Here is a 22,862-nt window from a genome sequence, read left to right as displayed (position 1 = left end):
ACAATGCACAGCACCCAACCTGTGATAAAGCAGCATTGTGATGACTATCATTTTCTGATCCCTGCACTGATCCATTCGATACATATTTAGTCATGCATATTTTTTTTTTATGTTCAGAAAAGTTATTGAGGTTTGAACCCAAGTGGTTTGGGTTTTCTTTTTCTTTTTTCAGTCCAAGTAACATACATAGAGGGGCTTCTGGTTTTCTGCCCATTCTCTTTTCCTTCTCTTAGGTAAAGGGTAAAGGGACCCCTGACCATTAGGTCCAGTCGTGACCGACTCTGGGGTTGTGGCGCTCATCTCGCTTTATTGGCCGAGGGAGCCGGCATACAGCTTCCGGGTCAGCATGACTAAGCTGCTTCTGGCGAACCAGAGCAGTGCACGGAAATGCCATTTACCTTCCCGCCGGAGCGGTACCTATTTATCTACTTGCACTTTGATGTGCTTTCGAACTGCTAGGTTGGCAGGAGCAGGGACCGAGCAACGGGAGCTCACCCCGTCATGGGGATTTGAACTGCCGATCTTCTGATCAGCAAGTCATAGGCTCTGTTGTTTAACCCACAGTGCCACCTGCGTCTTTCCTTCTCTTAGCTTTAGCCAATTTTTATTTGCCATGGCTATATTGTCGTCCTATTAGATTCAAGCCATAGTAAATATCCCCTTCCCTTAATGGTTCCCTTCCTTTTCATAATGTCAGTGAGCATATTTTTGCCTTCTCTCATACCATGTAGTGTGATTCACTTCTCTGAACCTTCTAAAACTCTCTGCTTGGTTGGCATCCATTATGCAGTGTGTCTGCTCTGTGATTATGAGACCGTGTGCCCCTGTGATTTGGATTGATCAGCAGATGGCCCTGCATTGTGACAGCAGGCACTGGATCACTCAGTGGCTTTTTGGTTCCATTCAGCTCCATAATTCCATATTTTTGAATCAACAGTGTTGAAAAACAAACATGTGTTAGTTGAGTAAGTTTGAACAAATTAACTTTCCTGATAGTGGCTTAATATTAGCAACTCGGGTTGTTCAGTTTGTTCCTTGCTTCTTATTGTTACATGTTCTTTACATGATATACACAGTTTTTCAACATTTGGGGTTTTCTTTTTCTGTCTGGCTTTCTCCTCAGGTTGAATCCGCTGTGTGCCTCATGGCCTGTTGGTATCTGTCTCTTCTATCAAATTGCTAGATTACCCCCTTTTCTAATTTTGCCCATTACAATATTCTTGTGCGTTTTGCCTCTACTGCTTTGTGGAAGTAGTATTTCCAATTATGCTTGTTTGCAAATGATTGCTCTGCTCATAACCTTGTTATTCAAGTCTTTCTTCTTGTCTCAAAGGCTCTTCCTTTTCTTTATGTTCTTTTCCTTTGCCTTCCCATAATAGTAGTTAAAAACAACAGCCTACACTCAAATTTATTTCCTTACTCTGAATTTATTGATCTTTGCTCAACTACCCTTTAAAAACATAAACTATGGTTGAATTTAATCTGCTGTAGGAGAAGGCAAGAAACCTTGTCATTAATATTTGCTTACCCATCTAATTTTCCTTATCCTTTCATGTAAAGCTTTTTCTGCCGTACTTTGTTCTGCTTTGTTATCCTTGCAGTACAAGTATTTATTTTTTTGGCTTTCTTAAGATATAAGAACATACTTGGTTTTTCCTGCTGCCTTAGATCATGTTTGGTAATGTTTTTCAGGCAGCTTAATTTGGGAATCCTCTTCCATGGATCCAAACCACTGATTTGCTCCACTAGCAAGGGTTTGAATGTGGTGGAAGTATCCTTTTCTAGGCAGGGAGCTATCACGGTCAGTAGTCGGCATAATCTCCCAAAATGGGGCAGTTTAGGTGTGAGGAAAGGATAGAACCTGGCTGGCCAACAATCTGATGAGTCTTAAGCCAGTCCAGCTACTTATCTGATCCAGATCTCTCTTCTGTGCCATTCCGGAGCTGGTTCCTCTCCCTCACCTTCCATCCTTGGTGGCATGAACAGCAGATCTCCACATTGGCAGTGGCTCCAGGGCTCCATTCAGACCTGCCGTTCCCCAGGCAGGAGTTGGGATTGTTCCCTTAATCTTTTCCGTTGAAATTCTTGTATGAAATCTCCATTTTGCTCAAGTTTGCTTGCTGTCGTCCTGACCTTTTTCTGGTCTGCAAGGCACTTGCTACAAGGAGTTGGTCATGTCATCCAGCCTTGTAGGATCCTTGTACAGTGGTACCTCAGGTTACATACGCTTCAGGTTACATGCGCTTCAGGTTACAGACTCCACTAACCCAGAAATAGTACCTCGGGTTAAGAACTTTGCTTCAGGATGAGAACAGAAATCGCGCGGCAGCAGCGCAGCAGCGGCGGGAGGCCCCATTAGCTAAAGTGGTGCTTCAGGTTAAGAACAGTTTCAGGTTAAGAACGGACCTCTGGAACGAATTAAGTACGTAACCAGAGGTACCACTGTAATCTCTTTCCAAACAGGCACCCCTGTTGCAACAAATTATTGCACAACCTTAAAGACCCAACAAATATACAGTGGTACCTCAGGTTAAGTACTTAATTTGTTCCGGAGGTCTATAATTAACCTGAAACTGTTCTTAACCTGAAGCACCACTTTAGCTAATGGGGCCTCCCGCTGCCGCTGCACGATTTCCGTTCTCATCCTGAAGCAAAGTTCTTAAGCTGAAGCACTATTTCTGGGTTAGCGGAGTCTGTAACCTGAAGCGTATGTAACCTGAAGTGTCTGTAACCCGAGGTACCACTGTATTATGGCATAAGCTTTGGTGGGCAAGAGGCCACTTCATCAGACGCATGAAGTGATGATCTACTTCATCAGATCCTGAGTTACAGGTATATAAGTGCGTGGCATTGTCACCTTTTGTGGTGGTGGTCATTCTGTGATTCTATGAAAACAGTTGTTGATGACAGACGTCCTGTGGCAATTCTGCAGCAGACCCAGATGCCAACTCTACCCCTAGGCCTACTCTGGCAACTTTATTACAGGACTTAAAAATGTCATCCACAAAGGGCTGCCAGCAATGCTTTGCACATTCTACATAGCACAAACAGGCCACAAATGGGCACAGATCTAGTGTGACAGTATTATAAAAACCAGCAGAAGGACATTTCATCCTCCCAGGATACTTTGTAAATGACCTTAAAATGGCCACACTTGAAAAAATAGGAACTTCAAAGGGAGGCTGCGCTCTGCAAGTGCTGAATTGCGGTGTGGCAAGAAGTCCAGGGCTGTCAGCTGAGGACTGAATGGAGACAAAGGATTTTTATAACATATGTTAAGTGTCCAGGATGTATCAATAACTCTTTGTGAATTATCACAGTTAATTATCCTAGCCTGGGAGAAAAGCAGGGTATAAATACATTTTAAAAATAAGTAAAAAATAAATAAATTATATAATTATGTGTACTTTTCTGCATTTCATTTTTCTCTGACCTCTGTCTATAATCTTTCCTGCAAACTATGCATATATATTCTGGTAGCTCAGGATACATTTCAATGTACTACACAAAAAGCTTATGCTATATGATAAATACATTAAATCTTCGAGGTACTGCAAAATGCTTTGTTGGTTAGTCTTACGCCTTTTAGCCACTGCTTTTTTTTTTTTTTTTTTAAAAAAACACCTTACTTCCAGTGATAGAAACTCAGATATACAGTGCTACCACGGGTTAAGTACTTAATTCGTTCCGGAGGCCCGTTCTTAACCTGAAACTGTTCTTAACCTGAAGCACCACTTTAGCTAACGGGGCCTCCTGCTGCCGCCACGCCGCCGGAGCACGATTTCTGTTCTCATCCTGAGGCAAAGTTCTTAACCTGAAGCACTATTTCTGGGTTAGCGGAGTCTGTAACCTGAAGCGTATGTAACCCGAGGTACCACTGTATAAGCTAGGTGCCAAGTGACTCCTTAAACCAGGTTTACAGTGGCCAAAATGGAATGCCTGGTTGAGATTTTTGGGCCAGGCAGCTCGAAAGTTGTATTTTTCAATATGACTTTTTGGTTCCTGACATTCGTTCTGATTGTGCAGATAAAATATAACGGATAGAATTCTGCAGGATGTGTTTCTTGTGTGTGAAAGATTCAAGGATCCCCAGGCATGCACCTCCAGATGGTGGAGTCTTCAGGCGCCATCCTGGCACCCAGGCATCTTCACTTGGTCTCAAGTGGCTGATAGCCAGGTGCAAAATTTTGAATGCTGCTTCCTTCTGAAGTTTTAAATATTTTTTTCTTCTCCTTACTGATGATTTTCCAGTCATGCTTAGCAATATGGCTTTTTATTTTATAATGCAATCTTTCCTCCGGTGTTCTCATTAAATGTGAAATTCACTTCTCCAGTAAAGATGGAGTTCTACCACTGCACCTACCCTTGGAGCTTCTTCCAAAATGCACCTGGACTTTCCCTTCGCAACACCACTTAATTGCCGCACCTGTTCTATTTGCCATTTGTTTAGTTTCTGCAGTCTCTGGACTTAGGAGTGTGTTTGAAGGAAGAACTCACAGATCTAGTTGTGGCTGCAATTGTACTTTGGTGCACACAATTGCTGTGAAGTCTTCATACTGTGAATGTCAAGGCTGTTCCAAGCAACTCTGCCCTTAGAGAACTATCGGGTGGGTGCTTCCACTTTGTAAGGGCTGTTCAGGGAGGCTGAATGTTGGTCTCCCAGAAACTGGATAGATTAGCCAGTTGGTCCAGCCAGAATAGAGTTAGAATTTTTGTCTAATTACTATCAGCCACTTCTCAGGCAGGACTCACCTGTTGGGCCGCTGCCATTCTCAGTGAAAGCCGTGGTACAAAACGTCAGTTTCTATAGGGCAGTTGCAAAGAATCATTCACCTAACAAAGACACTGTGTGCATGCTTGGAGATCCTTAGTCCTAATGCTTGGATGTTTGCAACCTTTGTAGGGTTGCCTGTTGAATAGGACTCTCACCATGCCCATTAAATTTGTTTTTGGGATGAGGGGCCTCCAGGTAGTCTATAAAGGTTCTGAGGGCTACTCATCTTCTAAAGAAAATAGTGGGAGTTTTGTGGTACTGAACTTAATTCTCTGGGTTTTTTCTTCTAATAAATTGATACGTTCCATACTTGATTGATTTTGACTGATGAAGCGACTGAGATTCTTTTCATCCAGAGGTCAGTTTAAGATTTTGACTGGGAAAAATGGCATAGAAATGTGGAACTAGTAGTATACCTATAATTTGTCAGTGTCTAGACAGTATAGCAGGGATGCGGGTGGCACTGTGGGTTAAACCACAGAGCCTAGGACTTGCCGATCAGAAGGTCGGTGGTTCGAATCCCCGTGACGGGGTGAGCTCCCGTTGCTCAGTCCCAGCTCCTGCCCACCTAGCAGTTCGAAAGCACGTCAAAGTGCAAGTAGATAAATAGGTACCGCTCAGGTGGGAAGGTAAACGGCGTTTCCGTGCGCTGCTCTGGTTCGCCAGAAGTGGCTTAGTCATGCTGGCCACATGACCCGGAAGCTGTATGCTGGCTCCCTCAGCCAGTAAAGCGAGATGAGCGCCGCAACCCCAGAGTCGGCCATGACTGGACCTAATGGCCAGGGGTCCCTTTACCTTTAGACAGTATAGCAGGTACTGTATTAATCTAAAATTTGAACAAATTATTTATTTACTTAATAAAAGAGAGTCTAGGTATATCTATATACCGGTAGATATTGAATTGGTATTCTGTTCCAGCATGTTACAAGGCTAGTTAGACTTGGACTAGAAGGCTTTGTTCTTAGAGCTTCATTGCCTGAGCTGTGTGGTGGAGTTGGCTGATAAGATCTAATCCATCCCTGCCCCCCAGCTGTGTTCCTGGGAATCCTGGAGTTCTTCAGCTTTCCCGAAGGTTAGCTTGCCTGCCTCTACAGATCTTCCCCTGCAATACGTAGCAGCAGGGACTTATTGGGCATGTCTCTGCATGTTTAGGGCAGTGGTGAGGCTCCGCAGGCCTGGCTGATGTCCCAAATAAACTGGAAATATGCTTTAGAATGCATGTCTGAATTCTCTGCAACCCACAGGGATTTGTAGCCGGACGAAGAGAGATCAAAAGGGTTCTTCCTTGAGGGTATAAAGCTTGAAAATCGTGGATCTGTTGTTTGACTCTTATAATGAAAGTTGGAATACCTCAAACCTTTCTTGATGGGAAATTAAGACACAATAAGAACACGTGCAGGCAGTACAACTCTACGTAGTGTACATTGAGTCTTCTGCTCTAGGTGGTAACAACTGAAATGTGAAACTTAGGGCTAAATAAGTGTGAGGGCAGGGGTGTAGTAAGCGGGGTAAGGGAGGCCGTGGCCCTGGGTGCACAATTTTGAGGGGGTACAAACCAGGCACTCCCATGTAGGGATCTCCGTCCTGCCCCTCCTGCTGGTGGAGTTGTCTAGTCCAGTGTTTCCCAACCGGTGTTCCGCGGCACACTAGTGTGCCGCGAGATGTTGCCTGGTGTGCCGCGAGATGTTGCCTGGAGGGAGGCGGGCGAGTCCAAAAAAGGTTGGGAAACACTGGTTTCTCTTTCAAAAAGGAAACGTGGGTTAAAGCAGCGATGCCGCCTCCCACTCACTTTCCTGCTCTGGCTTCCCTAACAGTTTTCCGAGTTGCGTCACTGGATCCAGCCCCCTTTTCCACATGTGACACGGGGCTGGAGGGAGGGAAAGAGGGCTTTACGTCGCGCACAAAGGCAGCCTCCTAGAAGCGCTCTGGGCTGGCGCCGTTTCGCCGAAGGCGCCGGAGGACCCCCACCCTCAGCTCCTTCAGAAAGGAAGCCCCGCCCCTCGGCTCCCTACGCCGCCAGGCAGCTCAGCTGACTGACGAGGACGTTCTGCGGCGGCGGCCGCCGCACAACCACCGCAGTTGCTGGCAGCGTCCGCAGCGCAATAAGTAACAGCGCCTGGTGCTGCCAACTCTTTCTCTCTCTCTCCCGCCCCGCCCCCAAGCTCTCGCGCGCCCCGCGTCAACATCGCCGCGCGCAGCTTCCCGAGCTCGAGGCCAGCCGCTGCACGCACGCGCCGGCTCGTCATCGGCTCCGGTTGTTGCCTTTCTCCGCCGAGGTCGGTGGACCCCGAGCCTAGGCTTCCTTCCCGCACCCCGCTTTCCGAAGACCGCACACCAGTTGGGCCAGTACATATTCCCCTCCAGTGACTGGAGCGGAATAGCCCTTTCTCTTCTTCCCCAACCCTTGTCGTTGGAGGAGTCCCTCAGTCCCTCGCTTTGCTGCCTCCTCCCCCCCCCACCCCCAAAGCTTGGAGGTTCCCCGGCAAGGGGGAGGGAAAAAAATTGAAAGTTACACTTTCGTGCGTCCCTCCCGGCGTGACGCTGCACGCTGACGTCACGGGGCTGTAATGGTGGTGTGCCTCGAGATTTTTTTCATCAAACAAGTGTGCCTTTGCCCAAAAAAGGTTGGGAAACACTGGTCTAGTCCTTCAGTGAAAAAGACAGTATGGAGAGAGCAAAACCTTCTCCCTTTTCCCTGTTCCTCTTATCTGTGCTCCACTGCTTTAAGTATCTTTCTCCTAGTTTCGCTCATCCTGGAAATGTGGCAGGATGGGAGGAAAGTGCTTTTTAAGTAACCGAGCACAGCATGGTAGGGCAGGTGGCATGTTTTACTTTCTTCCCCCAGTATGTTCCTTACTTCATGTGTGAATAGGCCAGACAACTAGATGGCTGCCCCGTCACATCTAGCTTAGCTCCAAAACTCTCTGCCTTCTTTGTAATGAAACAGTTGTGGCAATAGAAGATAATTGAAGAAGATGTTAATGGCTTAAAGTAGTCCGACAGTTTTTCTTAAGACTGTTAGCACCATGCCAATCACGATGGCTTCAGGGCACTATCTCTGTCCACAGTAAGGTACCATCTGTTGATCAACTTCCCTGATGGATATAAATGCCACAGCAACCAGCCGAACCTCTTTCATGCGGTCTGTTCAGGGTGGAGCGTTGAACTTTGAAAATAATTCTCCAACCATCCATTTAATTCTTGAATTAATGTGTGAGCCTTCATAGGATACATAATGCACCTTTTAGGAGGAAATGCTCCGAGGGGAAATAGGTAATTGGGTGTCATGCAAGGGGAAATTACCTGTCTTTGGTTTTATCTGATTAAGATGTCCTGAAGGTGAAACTGACTGTGAGAGCTTTGCAAATCTCCTTTTTAGTAAGTAAAAATATTAGACATGTGCACCCAAGTGCAAAAAACAACGGGAAGATTGCAACTCTTGGGATTCTTATTGATAAACAGTAATATTAAAATCAGTTATGAGGTGCTGAAGAATGCCATGTAGTTTAGCTATAAAATGTGACTGCAAAATATAAGTGACGGGGTGCTTGGAACGCTTAAGAAAATGGACTTACAGTAAACAAAGAAATCTTCCATTATTATGCTACCAGCAACTGGTTCTTTAAATTAATGCTATTATCATGTGTAAACTGACCCCATAATTGTTGGGGAGTACCTGGAATATGAAGTGGTTCAGTTTTTCTAGCAATTTTTACAAATATTTTGTATGGCTGATGAGGTCCACATCAACCGCATTGGTTAGGATGGTTAAATAGGCAAGACAGTGTATATTTCCCCATTTGTGAAATGACCCAAGATTCTGCTCCAAGGACTGGTCAAAGCACAAAATTGTCTTATTAAATTAGAAAGCTGGGCTGCTAAAACAATGATCAATCAGGAAAAATTGAATGTGCATAGATTTAATTGTTCACTCGCGACAATCACAGAGGTATACCTAAAGAAACTGTGAGATGGAAATATTTGAAGGAATATCATACAGTTACAGTCATCAGATCACAAGCAGCTGCAGCCAAACATTCTGCGATAAACCCAGGCTTGTTCCTCCAGATGGAGAATAACTGGTGAAGCCGAATCATTAATAAGTAGGATTGAGAACTTATTGAGTGAATAACACAACAGGCTAATCAGTTTTAGATTGCATTAATAGAAGCAACTGGTCTAAGATTTAGGATACACTATTCCTGATGTATATAGCACTGATTCCAAAACTTCACTGGATCAAATGTAAGCATCTTACTTTGTTCTCAAAACTCTAGAAAGATTTGACACTTTAAACATATTTCAGGAAAAGACAGAACAATGGCAGAGAAAGCTGAAGCAACTAAGTATGTTTAACTGAGAGTAGACGAGATAATAGCTTGACAGTTCTCAGGTATTGAAAAAAGTGTGTCAGGAGTTTGCACTATCCAGTGATGACAGCAAGAATTGTTCTTCAGGCGGTTTTGTCCTGTCTACCTTGAGTTGTAAGCATTTTGGTCAGGGGCCAGGCTATTTCTCTGCTCTTTAATGAGCATGATGAGCATTAAATAAATAGTATAGTATTCTGCAGCACTATACACATTCCCCCTCAACCTCCCCTTGAGTTGCGAAACATTATTTGTCAGATATTATTGTCACTGCTACTTGAATACTAACAAATTGTAACCTGATAGATTAGGGGATTAAAAGAAGAATAGAGAGAATCAATGGGACTTTAATCCATAGCTCCACAGTCACTCTGAGAACTGTTTCAGAATAATATATTAAAAATTTAAAAAATTGTCCAGTAGCACCTTAGAGACTAACTAAGTTTGTTCTTGGTATAAGCTTTTGTGTGCATGCACACTTCTTCAGATACCTGTTTCGGAATAGTTTATCAAGGGAAGAAGACTTAAATTCTGTGAATGTTGTTAGTTTTCAGCTGTGATGTCTTGTGGCCTGGGTATATTGGGTGGTTGGGGAAGGGCAGTACCTCTGGTGGGGGACACATCATGCTCCTTCTGGAGTAGTTTGTCCCCCTTTCGTCCCCACACTGAACTCAGCTCTCACCTGTGGCTTCTAGCATGCAACAGCAGCCACACCCTAGGAATGGCTTTGACTGGCCGGCTAAACCAGGTGAGGGTAGCTGATGGGTCCTTGGTGAATTAGGGACTTCCCCTGCATATGAAGACCAGCTGCAGCGGATTGAGCAGACGAGACCAATAGTCAAGAATGGTCAAGAAGGCAGTTTCTGCACGTGCTGTAGAGCAGGGGTCAGCAAACTTTTTCAGCAGGGGGCCGGTCCACTGTCCCTCAGACCTTTGGGGGGGGGGACTGAACTATATTTTGGGGAAAAAATGAACAAATTCCTATGCCCCACAAATAACCCAGAGATGCATTCTAAATAAAAGGACACATTCTATTCATGTAAAAACACACTGATTCCTGGACTTTCCGCGGGCTGGATTTAGAAGGTGATTGGGCCGGATCCGGCCCCCAGGCCTTAGTTTGCCTACCCATGCTGTAGAGCAGCGGTTCTCAACCTGTGGGTCCCCAGATGTTGTTGGACTACAACTCCCATCATCCCTGAGCTCTGGCCTTGCTAGCTAGGGATGATGGGAGTTGTAGTCCAACAACATCTGGGGACCCACAGGTTGAGAACCGCTGCTGTAGAGGGAAGAGAGGGGCAGATGGGGCTCGTCAACTTGGGAAGGTAGCTCATCAGGAGAAGGAAAACGCTGATCCTAAATTCTGCTGCCTTGTGGGATATCTTTGAGAGAAGAAGAAGCTAAGACTAACTCCTACACAAACCCAGAGTGGAGTTCCTAATCGGTTGGATGGTGTCTTGTACGTTTCCTTCCAGCAACTCGTACAGCCAAGCAGATGCCAAATGTATTGCTCTGCTTTCCTGTGGACCACAGTAGCGAGGCTGAGGGGGGGGGTCTTGTCATCTTGGCAGTCCAGGACCTCCATACACGCTGCAAAGGCCTGCACCCTGGGGAGGTCGCTTCAGTGCTGCCAATGCATCGGTTTCACTTCACTCCCAGAGGCTCACTCCATTGTCTCTCGAGACAGGCAAATGCCAGCATGTCAGCATCATTTAGGCTGCAATCGGCCCTTCGGTTTTTTTGATTGATTGATTAATTAATTAATTCCTATATCTACTTATCTGTGACTAAGCCCTATTGAATTCAAGTGGAACTTACCGCATTTTTCGCTCCATAAGGCGCACCTGACCATAAGGCGCACCTACTTTTTTTGGGGGGGGGAATTCAAGGGGGGAAAATGTGGCTCTTGGGGGCTTTTGCAGGAGGTGGGGGAAGTGAGAGAGCCTTGCTCTGTCCCTTCCCCCACCTCCCGCAAAAGCCAAGGATAGCCACGCGAAGCCTCCCCAGGGCAGAGGGATGAAGGCTCCCCGCTGCCCTGTGGAGGCTTCACGGGCTACCCCAGAGCTGCTCAGGAGCTGGCGGGGGAAGCCCGGGTTTTCCCCAGCCCCAAAGAGCAGGTCAGGGCTGGCAGGGGAAGCCCGGGTCCCCCCCCCAACCCCAGGGACCACACATTCGCTCCATAGGACGCACAGACATTTTCCTTAGATTTTAAGAGGAAAAAATGTGTCTTATGGAGCGAAAAATACGGTATTTTTGAGTGACCGTGTATAGGATTGCACGGCTAGTGCCTTATTGCAGATTAGTTAGCCTCTTAGAATCATGAAATCTTAGAGTTGAAAGGGACCCAAGGGTCATCTAGTCCAACCCCCTGCAATGCAGGAATGTCAGCTAAAGCATCCAGGACAGAGATGGCCATCCAACCTCTGCTTAAAAACCTCCAAAGAAGGGGAATCCACAACTTCCCGAGGGAGACCCTTCCACTGTCAAACAGCTCTTACTGTCAGAAAGCTTTTTCGTATGTCTAGTCGGAAACTCCGTTCCTGCAATTTGAAGCCATTGGTTCGACTCCTACCGTCCAGAGCAGGAGAAAACAAGCTTGTTCTATCCTCCATTTAACAGCCCTTCAGATATTTGAAGATGACTATCATATCTCCTTTCACTCGCCTCTTGAGCCATTTATAGTGGTCATGTTATGACCATAAAGCCACAGTCACTTGGAACAGAAAATACAAGAGCTACATGTCTTATTTTAGTCGAAGTTCCATGTAATGCCTAAAACTGTCACCATGACACACTTCACACTACCAGTCTCAGGTAGCAGAAATAACAAAATGTTCCCTGAATTAAAAGTTCACAGCCTGCTTCTAAAATTGTCAGGTTTTATTCAGCATTCTCTTCCCATTGACAAATCAGTTCAAAGACTCTGCTGAAATATTACTTTGAAAGGAGCCTGCATTTGATGGCAAGATCATTACTTCTTCTGCAGTATAGAATGGGATCACGAGGTCTCACAAAAATTATGGTGGTTTGTCTCCTGAAATTTTAGCCTTAAAAATCATAAAAGGCTAAGAAATGTCTCCAGATTGACAAAGGACTCATTCAACCTGAGGAAGGGGGGGGGGATATCATTTGATCAGGAATTTTCTTTAAACCCTGACCCCAAGGGTGAAATTGCAGATTTTCTCTGTGTACTGTTGAACTGAAATGTCACCAGTGTGTGGATGTTACTGTTAAGTAACTTATTTAACAATATTCCTAAAGCCTTTTCAAGTTAATTTGACGGAGGTTTGCTACAGCCCGCGACTCCTGCTGATCCTTTCCTCCTAACCTCTCCTGTATCCTTGTGCATTTTTCATGACCCAAAGGTTCAAAATATACTGAACCTCGGTATGCTACCACCATATTTATCGATCTGTAAGAGCAACTTAGTATCTTTTCATCAAAAAAAATTGATAATGAAGATGCAGTGTCCACAGTTCGTAGTTGGCCTCAGTTGCCAAATGAAAAATTGTGTTTTTCAGATCCCTTCGCTGGCTAGCTTTTTTGTGGGGCTGAGCTGCTTCGGGCAGCCAGGAATCCTGCCAGCTTTTTCCCATGGGAAAGGGAGGAGTGGAGCTTGCCCAGGGGACTGTTGTTCAGCTGAGGCATGCTCAAAAGCATTCTGATAGAATCAAAGGTCTGAGGGCCGAACCTGCTACAGTGCAGGAACAGGCAGCTGTCCAATACAGGGATTGAACCTGCAACCTTGGCATGATCAGCACCACACTCTAACCCAGGCATAGGCAATCTCGACCCTCCAGATGTTTTGGGACTACAACTCCCATCATCCCTAGCTAACAGGATCAGTGGTCAGGGATGATGGGAGTTGTAGTCCCAAAGCATCTGGAGGGCCGAAGTTGCCTATGCCTGCTCTAACCAACTAAGCTATCTAGGCTGATAGGGAGAAGGGATACTAAGCCTCTTTGTGGAACTGAGTCAATCCTTATGTGAGCAGATGTGTACACTGATTATTCCTCAGCTCCTGAACTGAATGGGGAAGCTTATCTACACTTGGGCTTACTGATCAGAAGGTTGGCGGTTTGAATTCCTGTGACGGGGTGAGCTCCTGTTGCTCTGTCCTAGCTCCTGACAACCTAGCAGTTCGAAAGCACGCCAGTGCAAGTAGATAAATAGGTACTGCTGCGGTGGGAAGGTAAACGGTGTTTCTGTGCGCTCTGGTTTCCGTCACGGTGTTCCGTTGCGCCAGAAGCGGTTTAGTCATGCTGACCACATGACCTGGAAAGCTGTCTGTGGACAAACGCCGGCACCCTCAGCCTGAAAGCGAGATGAGTGCCACAACCCTGTAGTCACCTTTGACTGGACTTAACCACCCAGGTATCCTTTACCTTTACACTTGGGTCATGCTCAGAGCTCTGTTGGATCCAGTTTCTACTTCCTTGCTTGCAAATAAAAGAGATCGTTTTGAATTATCAATAGGGAGATATCTGCGCCTGAATGAATGAAAATTACTTAATACTGGCTTAATTTTTCAGGCTAGAGCTCTTTTACACTGACATAACTGCCCTTCCATCTCTCCCCTGCCCCGCTCTGATTTCTGAAAGTCACAGTGCAGAAGTATGCTGTTATTGTTTCATTAAGGTTACCTGAACTGCACGTTTCCGTGCTTTGAGGATGGCTTGAATGCCATTTCCTTCCAAATTGATAAAGACAGTCATGATTTGTCATGCCTGCAATTGGATGCACTAACCTGGTGAGAACATGATAATGTGATTGACTCAGCTGAGGGGCTGACAAGCAGGTGGTATATCGAGGCACAGGGTGAGCATGACAGTAACGGATGGAAATAGGCAACTCGATTGTAAACACGCTTCCCCAGTCTCATTATCACCATTAATAATACATCCCTTAAGTGCAAGGTCATACTCTCAAAATTCCACTTAAATGATGCCAAGCATTTCCAAAAGTAGTGTACAGAGCAAGGGAACTCTCAGATGAATAGGTGTAGTGCTCTGTAGTAATAATGCACTCCTTTTAATGCTTTGAAATATTGGAGGTTGCTTAGCATCTCTGCATGGCATGAATTACATGACAATACAAAGCATGCACAACTTTTCAGATTCGTCACCTAATGATTCCTTGTACCTCTGAAGCACTGCCTCGGGATAGTACTTATCTTGTTAACTTCAGCCCAAACTCATAAAGAATGAACATTTCTTTGATCAACAGTGGAGTGATCTAAATAGCTGAAAGTACCCGAGGAGTTGTTTTTTTCCTTCTTCCTTAAGAAAACATTTAGAGAAAAACACCCTGGCGTGATTTGCATCGCCCATCAAAGAGCAAGACTGTCCTTGATGGAACATATTGGATATTTTACAGCAGGCCCCAGAGTTCAGTGAATTTAGGAAGCGACTGCATGCTTCCTTCTGTGTGTCCCGACAAAATAGCCATATATTAAGTTCCTGAGTTTTCTGTGTGAGGAGGAAGTGTGGAGTCATTGGGGAACCATAAAAAGCAAACCCCTTTTAAAAAATAGTGGGATTTTGCTGTGAGCCAAGGGAGAAGGCAGCCTTCCTGAAGTTCACAAGTCCGTTTTTTAATAAAAAATGACTGCTTGAAGATTCCCATACTGGAGTGAAGCAATAAAGACCAATACAGGAGGCTGTGTTACATGCCACTGTTCAAATTGCAGGCAGTATGCCACGTATGTAATGTGAGTCTTGCATAAACTCATTGTACGTGGCAGTTGCAGTATGAATGCGCAGTTGCCAGTTCCCTTTCCCTCAGAGCGAAACTTGGCATGTGAGGGCTCAAACTAGAGAAGAGGGGTGTGGCATTTGCCCATTCATTTGAAAAATGTCTGTACAGGGAGAGAGAAAGAGTTAATATGTAAACCAATACGAAAGCCAGAGGCGGAGCCTACCTGTATATAAAAGGGCTTAGCCCAAGGTTTGAGTTAGTTGTTGGTGGTTAGTTTGTTGGTTTTAGTGGGTTGGTTAGTTGGGAAAGGCAGTTGGAAAAGCAGTTGGCAGGCAGTTGGAAATAGAGAGATAGTGCAGTGGGTTCTTGTGTGAGGGCGTAGAAGATAAATCAAGACTAAGAAGGTAAAGAGTAACAACGTTTGGAATGCAGTTAAAGTTTGTTTGTGTCTGAAATAAACTACACTCTTATTTGAGAACCTGACTGAGACTAAGTCATTTACCAGGGAGGACCTGGTTGGTGGCAGCAAATTAGTGGTGTACGGGTCAGTAGTCCGTGAGATGACCGGGGGCTCTGTACGAATGCCACAAGGGGAGAGGGTGCCCCCACCTATTCCACCTTCCCTTGTAGCGTGGGATGATCGGAAGCAGCGGCGTAGCGTGAGTTGTCAGCACCCGGGGCAACGCAAGTAATTTGCGCCCCCTAACCCGGGGCAAGGCAAGTAATTTGCGCCCCCCGCTGCTGCCCAAACGACGCCGCTTGCCCGGAGGAGGAGGGGGGCAGAGAGGCGAGGAAAATGCAACTGCCCAGCAGCTGCAGCAGCACCGGCGGAGGCGGGGCTGTGAAGAGGGGCTGCCTGGCGCGTCCTCCGCGGCCAGCGCTGAGAGCCGCTGCCTGCCGGGCGCCTTCAGCCCGGACGCGCGCACAGCTCGGCGGTTCCGCGAGACATGCGGCTCCGCTACAGCCTGCGCCTGAGGCTCTTTGGTGACTCCGGAGGCAGCGAGCGCGCCCCTCCCAGATGTTGCGCCCGGTGCGGCTGGCACCCCTGGCACCCCCCACGCTACGCCACTGATCGGAAGGGATCTTCTAAGTGTGTCTGTCTCAATGTGCTTGGAAGCCTCTCTGCAATAGGGCTTTCTGCAATAACAGAATTCCTCATTGTGCAGAGACTTTTGCATGCTTTCCCCTGAAGGTGCTAATGAGCCCCTTTCAGACCACCTCACTCAGTGGGGGAAGTTCAGGGGTGTTTGGGCAGCTGAGACAAACCACAAAATGCTTCCTGCTTCTTCTGGAAGAAGGGGGGGGGGGATAAAGATCTGCATCAGGAACCATCAGGAACAAGGATGGGAGGAGACCAGCGGTGCCTCCTATTTGCCAAGAGGCCATTGTAGAGGCGGCATTGGGGGGACGCTGCTGAAGAGGAGACCCCAAGGACACACCACAGCTGTTGCTGTCATTGCGGTGGTGGCGGCGGCAGCAGGCAATGTTTTTCTTGGCGGCTGGATCTATGCCCCTGTGGATCCCACTGCCTGAGGTGGTCACCTCACCTTGTCTCATGAGTGGGCCGGCCTTGTTCAGGGGTGGAGAAGGCACACCTAGAACTGTTGGCACACCCCCTCTTCAATTTGAGCCTCATGTACCGAGAAGGCTCAACTCTAGGGCATTTTGTGTTACTGCACTTCGATCACTGCTTATTATGCCTTCATTTTGTGTCTATCAGTGTTTGAGTCATACAGCCTTGCTACTGTTATCTAATCTCCTACCTGAGATTTTTTGCATTTTTGCGCTTTAGCTCCAGTGTTGGGTTACTAAGAGGCAGTCTGAGTCCAACTCTCTGGTCTAGTTGATAAAACTGTTGTGCTTTTGTATTATACATTCTGAAGCATCGGCCTTTTTTTTTTTACTGGAACATGTTTCTTCAGATTGCTTGGGACCGTGAGGAAGGTTCAGTGTATAAAGTGTCTGTCTTTTCTAGTAACGTTTCCCACGGGACAGCAGAACTTTGGGAGCCCTGGGTGTAGAAATCTTAGTTTGCCTTGTCAGTCTTCTTTCCAGTGCGTTTGGTTTTGCTCCAATCCATTCTGTGTTACTGAAAAGGCTAATTCTTTGGGGAATTATTGCAGTCAGTTGCATAGTAATTGGTGGATTCTTGAACAGCTGGAGAGTACTCTTAGAATATAAAGGGAATTTTCACTCTTTCAAAGGAAGGGGAGGTTGGTCTACAAAAGTATTAATGGAAAAGGCATTTTATACACACATATTGTTATCTTCTTTCCCAGTTATGCTCTCTGTTTGAAGAATCCAAGGCTAATTCTTGAAGAAAATGACTTTTTGCCCAGAAACTACCCTACCACAAAACATGCTTGTATTATATTTAAACTTTGACAGCCCTCCTTATTTATCATCTAAGTGTTACTTGGTGTTACAAGTTGTTTATATTCTGCTCCACCCTATGGTTTTTTCCCCTTCTTCCTATGTGTGTCCCACTAATTCTTCTGATTTCCACACTGACTTCTGTCCTTCATACATATTTGGGATACAATTCTTGAGTCTTTGCAGGGAGGGGGAAACATTAGCAGCACTTTGGCTACAGTAATGGTTATCCAAAATCCTATCTCCGTTCTTTACTATGCAGTTTCAGTAATTTTGCTCCTAGGCTATTTTATTCACCTGTCATAGCTACATTTGGGGGCCAATAAGTCCTTTGCTTTCGTTGATGATGAGAATGATTCTTCCCTTGTATAACTTGAGAACAAGCAACTTTCAAAGTGATGTTTAAAGAACTTTGCCCTGTATGCTCTCCTTCTGACTTGGCCTAGGTGTTTATCAGAGGAAAACAAACAAAAGGAAAACTAAAAATATATTGGCATGCTTTGTGCTATATATTCCAGTGTGCAGAATAACTGTGAGAGCCAGCATCTGTGCTGAGAACCATGTTGCTATTTTCCTTTCCCTTTCCTTTTGCATAAGAACCATTCCTATTTCGGATACATTTGCTGAGAACAAAGACAAGTAATCCTACTGTAAATCCAGTGGCTAAAATGCAGTTCACACTGCTCTTAAGACTCTGGAGAATGGGGAATACATCAGTCACAAGAGTGTGTCTGGAATAAAGAATAAAGTGTCTGCATGTGCGGCTGGTGTATGATCTTGGCATTCAGCAGAGAAAAGTAGAGAGGCATTAAGATTAAGAACCCACTAGACAGAGTTTCAGTTTCGCACTTCATTCATATTTTATTTTAAATACTTATATCTCGTATAATTACGGAAGTTCTCAAAGTGGCTTACAACATTTAGCAATGGTGAAAATAGAAGTTCGTGTCTCTCACGGGGCAAGGATTCCTCACCTGGGCTGCCAGTTATGAGGTTTACAGCTGTTGGCAGCAGATGCAAGAGTCACAAGGGAAACGGTGTTTTCAGGTCTCCCCTGGCCCAATTTCCAGATGTTTCACATGCTGCTCTGCTTCTGAACCTCTGGGCCAGATCAAGCAGCAGACAGAAGAGTCATCATAACAGGATGGCACTTCCACACCTGGGCTGTTGCTGATGTCTCTTGTGGCTCCCCCAGCATGTTTTTGCCACCGTGATAGCAATGTTCAGTGTAGCAAATGGGTTATTGCAGTCACCTGTCTTTCCTCCAGGCACCACAGGTGCTCACAAGCAGTTTCAGTGACCACCTGTATTTCCGTGCTCCTGCATGGCTGTGTTAAAAAAAAGTGTCAGTGGGAATGAGATGAATGATTATGCAGCAACTTTCTCCAGCTTGGTGCCCTTCAGAAATTTTGGGCTATAAATCTTACCATCCTTGAACCGTTGGCCATTCTGACTGGGACACACACAAAAATGGTTTTAAAGCTTCATTTTTCTAGACCTTTTCATTGTAAAATCATATATCAACGTTGCTTATAGTGCTATTACATACATATATAAAATTGGCATTTTATCTGGCAACTTTGCTTCCTCATCAGTTGCCATAGACACGGTCCCTACATTGGAATTGTTTACATACTGTTTTTGTTCATCTACTTCCCTAGTTACTATATTGCCTGAGCCAGACTACAGAAAGCTTTGTCTGTTTTGAAAAACTAGAGGATCGATTGGCGGTGTTTAGCTACATTTTGTTTCCTTTGTTTAGCTCACTTACGTTTCTGACTTCCTTAGTTGTGTTTATAGTTAGATATGGCAGCCAAAAGACATGCCTAATAATGTAAACTGATAGAATCCAATAGAATTGTAACCTATATTTACCATATATTGCATCTACGCCTTTGGTCTTTCCCCATTTTGCTGCTGCTGTTCCCTTGTTCTTTTCATTTTTGGTGAACTTTGGCCAGCTAACAGTGGCAAGCAGTTATAGGACTAAACAGGACGGTACCATAGCATGGTTCTCTTTGACTGCAATTAGTGCTGTCTCCATGTGACCAACAGTATATATCCTTGTTACTTTACAGCATATCCAGGGCTAAAGCCCTGTATATGCACACACTCTCAGTTCTAGCGATTGGTCTAGGTCCAATACCAACCACCTTCTATTGTCCGGGCCAACAAGGGTCTGTTTAGAATGCTGCTTGCTATGGTCTAATGCTGCTTCTGATTGGCTTGAGTAAAACTCATGAGATTTCGCCAGGAAGTACATATATACAGGGAAAAGGTTTCCATCATCATCATCAAGCATATTATACAATATAACCTCAGTTTCCCCGCTCATGGTAATGCACACCCTCCAACATTTCTCCAATGAAAATAGAGATGTCCTATTTAACAACAACAACAATATTTTTACTATTTATACCCCACCCATCTGACTGGGTTGCCCCACCCACTCTGGGCAGCTTCCAACATATAAAAAAAACCTAAAGGTTTTTTTAAAAATTCATTTCCTATACAGGGCTGCCTTCAGATAGCTTGAGGTTTCATAACTCCATACCCTCCAACATTTATCCAATGAAAATGAGAGACCCGGCAGTTTCTGTAAATGTGGGACTGGAAAATAGGGACACTTTGAGGGGTCTGGGTAGTGGGTTTGTCCCCCTGGATCCCCAGGCCATAACAAAATGTCCACCCCACCCCATGCTTGGGTCCTGAATACTTTTGAAGGGAAACCGTTTCACTGTGGCAACTGGCAGGGCAAACTGGCAGGGCTTATTCTGGTCTGTGCTGAGAGGAGAGGCTGAAATCACTTTGGGCAGCAGGCCAGGCTTGTCAGCTGCGGCTTTATGGTGCTTCAGTAACGAAGGGGCAAAATGAGCTGCTGCAGAGCGTGTAATAATAATACTTGGATTAAAACGATGTGTTGTTCATAAATGAAATATTAAAATTGCTGGAATGAGCATAGTTTTAAGCCGGGAAGTATTTTTGTGTTTATTGCACACACGATTTCATTTCAGCGCTTCTGATGTCTCGGGGAGTAAAGGGAACAGTGGTTAAATAGCTTGGATTAGCAGGGTTATCTGCAGCTTTAATCATCCAGGTGCAGGGGGCCGTGTAGCAATAAGGCTTAATGTGACGCACGGTGAAAATCCTGGGTGTGGATTTAATTCATCCATGTGACCTTTCAACCACCTGTTAGAACCACACCTATTTTTCCCCCTTTGAAAGTGAGCTGTTCTCAATGGACCAAGCAATGCAGCGGATTACACAGGGGTAACTGGGAGTGATTGCTTGGACTCCCAAATCCCTTTCCAGCTTTTCCATTCATTGGCTTTAAAAAATCCTATTACATGATTGCATTTGCAGGTGGAATGCACAAGAGAATGGAAAGCCTTTGATTTTATTATTATTGTTTTTGTTATTGCTTTCTACCTTTGGAGGAATTGCCATATGAATTTCGAAACACTCCTTTTTTTTTAGTAGGAATGTTGTGAGATTTCGCACATCAGTCAGTTTCCAGGGCGGTAGCTGTGCTCGTTGCAACTGGCCAGGCTGTGTGCAAAATAATAAATGGACACAAACCTGACATTGGAAATGGCAATAGAAACCAGTAGCAGTAGGACATTTAAGCCTACTGCAATTGTTACTGACGGAACAAAAGGAGCATGAAAGGGAAACCCCATCATGAAACTGCTGAATTGCAACTTGATTTCAATTATCTTTACTGGGATCCCAACAGAGACAATAGTTTCCTGTTGTGAAGGGTCACTGTGCTTATTTTGCTTATGTTTAAGCTCAGCTTGAACTGCCGCAGTTTTACATTTCATTTCCATTTAACTTCAGCTATCACATTCCACACACCCCTTACGCTCATTTGGATATATTCCTGCCAACCAAGCATTACGCTTTATGCATATGATAAGTGGATGCTAGCCCATGAAAGCTTACGTCCTGGTAAGGTGTCATAAGGTTCTTTCTTTTCAGAAAACTAAATGGCTTCAGATGCAGAGAACAGCAGTGAATGTACAGTGGCAACACTCAACACAAAGTATAGTGCAGAAGATAGGTTCAAAAATGGCTAAAACCTAAATATTAAGCTTCTATAGTACTCGGGTTATAAAAAGGTGGGGATTCAGTGAGGACATGTTCATTGTTGTAGCTGCTTAGCTATGCCCATGGGAGCCAATTTCATAGGGGTCAAGGTCCCTTCGGTCCTCCCAATCCCAAGTTGATGGGCATTGCTATTCAAATGGTGTGCATGCATTGAATATTATATTCAAGTTGGCACCCCTGGCTACACCCTTCTCCATGATACACTATTCCATCCCTTCTCCTGACTGGCTTTCCACCTCACCCGAACCCAATAGTTAGTTTCCCATCCCCACTGAGCACACTCTTCCCTTGTTAGGCTGTTTTGGGTTCCCCCACTTCCTTAGGGTTTGTTCCCCTAAATGTGTTTTGGTACTTCCTGCAAACATGGGTGTTGTCTTCTCCCCTGTCCCCGTCCCCCTCACGAGCCTGATGATACCTCCCCTCTGTGGCTGAGTAGTGCTGTTTAGACTGCATAAGCAATGGCACTCACTTCTGAACCAAGGAAATACCGTATTTTTCGCTCTATAGGACGCACCCGACCATTTTAGAGGGGGAGAACAAGAAAAAGAATTCTCCCCCTCTCTGCTCAGCACCCCTTCAGCAAAGCGGCAGGAGAAACGGAGCCCCTTCCATTTCTCCTCCCACTTTGCTGAAGGTACGCTGCACAGCTCTCCCTCTCTGCTGAAGCCAGGAGAGCAAGACTCTCCCGGCTTCAGCGAAAGCAACGCTCCCTCCACGCTCCGGAGGCTTCGCGTTGCTATCGCTGAAGCCAAGGAGCCTGCATTCGCTCCATAGGACGCACACACATTTCTCCTTAATTTTTGGAGGGGAAAATGTGCGTCCTATAGAGTGAAAAATGCGGTAGATGGAAGATGTGGGCTGAGACAGTTGCCCAGTCTTAAATGCAATGCTGTTCCAAGAAGCCAGGAGCCCTGTGGACCATATTCTTGTTCCCTATTGCCCGTGCCATTGTGCCATAGTATGTGAAGAGAACTTCAGCGTTTTAAGCTGGGCAGCAGACATTACTAGCCAGAATCCTCCTGAATGTTCAAGGCAGGTGATGAAGAGCCAACCCTGCTCCACTTCTGCTAGTTTTAGATCTCCTTGAGCTTATTCGGTTTTGCCTGTTTGTTGCTTCCCTGTCTTACTACCTTGACCTGCTCTTTCCCTCTTGGTCTGCCCATGTTAGAAGACATCTGAAGGCAGCCCTGTTTGGGGAAGCTTTTAATGTTTGATGTATTATAGTATTTTAATATTCTTTTGCAAGCCGCCCAGAGTGGCTGGGGAGGCCCAGCCAGATGGGCGGGTATAAATAATAAATTATTATTATTATTATTATTATTATTATTATTATTATTTACAAATTCTACACCTGCCTGTCTCCTCTGCTCAGGCCACCTGAAGCCTTTCTGATTGCAGCACCGCATCTGTTACACACAGAAAAAATGTGGAGTGGCTCTGATCCCAAAGGCTGCACTTTACAAAGAACAGGTTTGACAAGTCCCTTCCTCTGGGGGACTTACAATCTAAATATAGACACAAGGGAAACAATAGAATGGAGA

General features: G+C 45.3%; 2 protein-coding genes and 1 long non-coding RNA gene across 4 annotated transcripts in view; 2 read left to right on the top strand and 1 right to left on the bottom strand.

Annotated features, from left to right (window-relative positions):
• Positions 1-22,862, top strand: part of LOC310696250 (uncharacterized protein) — a 960,839-nt gene that overhangs the window by 644,670 nt on the left and 293,307 nt on the right. The window lies entirely within an intron of this gene.
• Positions 1-22,862, top strand: part of SLC44A1 (solute carrier family 44 member 1) — an 86,432-nt gene that overhangs the window by 2,756 nt on the left and 60,814 nt on the right. The window lies entirely within an intron of this gene.
• Positions 18,053-19,502, bottom strand: LOC310696166. The gene is made up of 2 exons (XR_014520457.1): positions 19,214-19,502; positions 18,053-18,539 (listed from the first exon to the last, which is right to left on the bottom strand). It is a non-coding gene; the product is annotated as an uncharacterized lncRNA (long non-coding RNA).

The sequence above is a fragment of the Podarcis liolepis genome, assembly GCF_965112155.1.
Source record: "Podarcis liolepis genome assembly, chromosome: 17".
Taxonomy (NCBI): domain Eukaryota; kingdom Metazoa; phylum Chordata; class Lepidosauria; order Squamata; family Lacertidae; genus Podarcis; species Podarcis liolepis.
The sequence above is the reverse complement of the archived record's forward strand: the minus strand, read 5'-3'. Positions and strand labels throughout refer to the sequence as shown.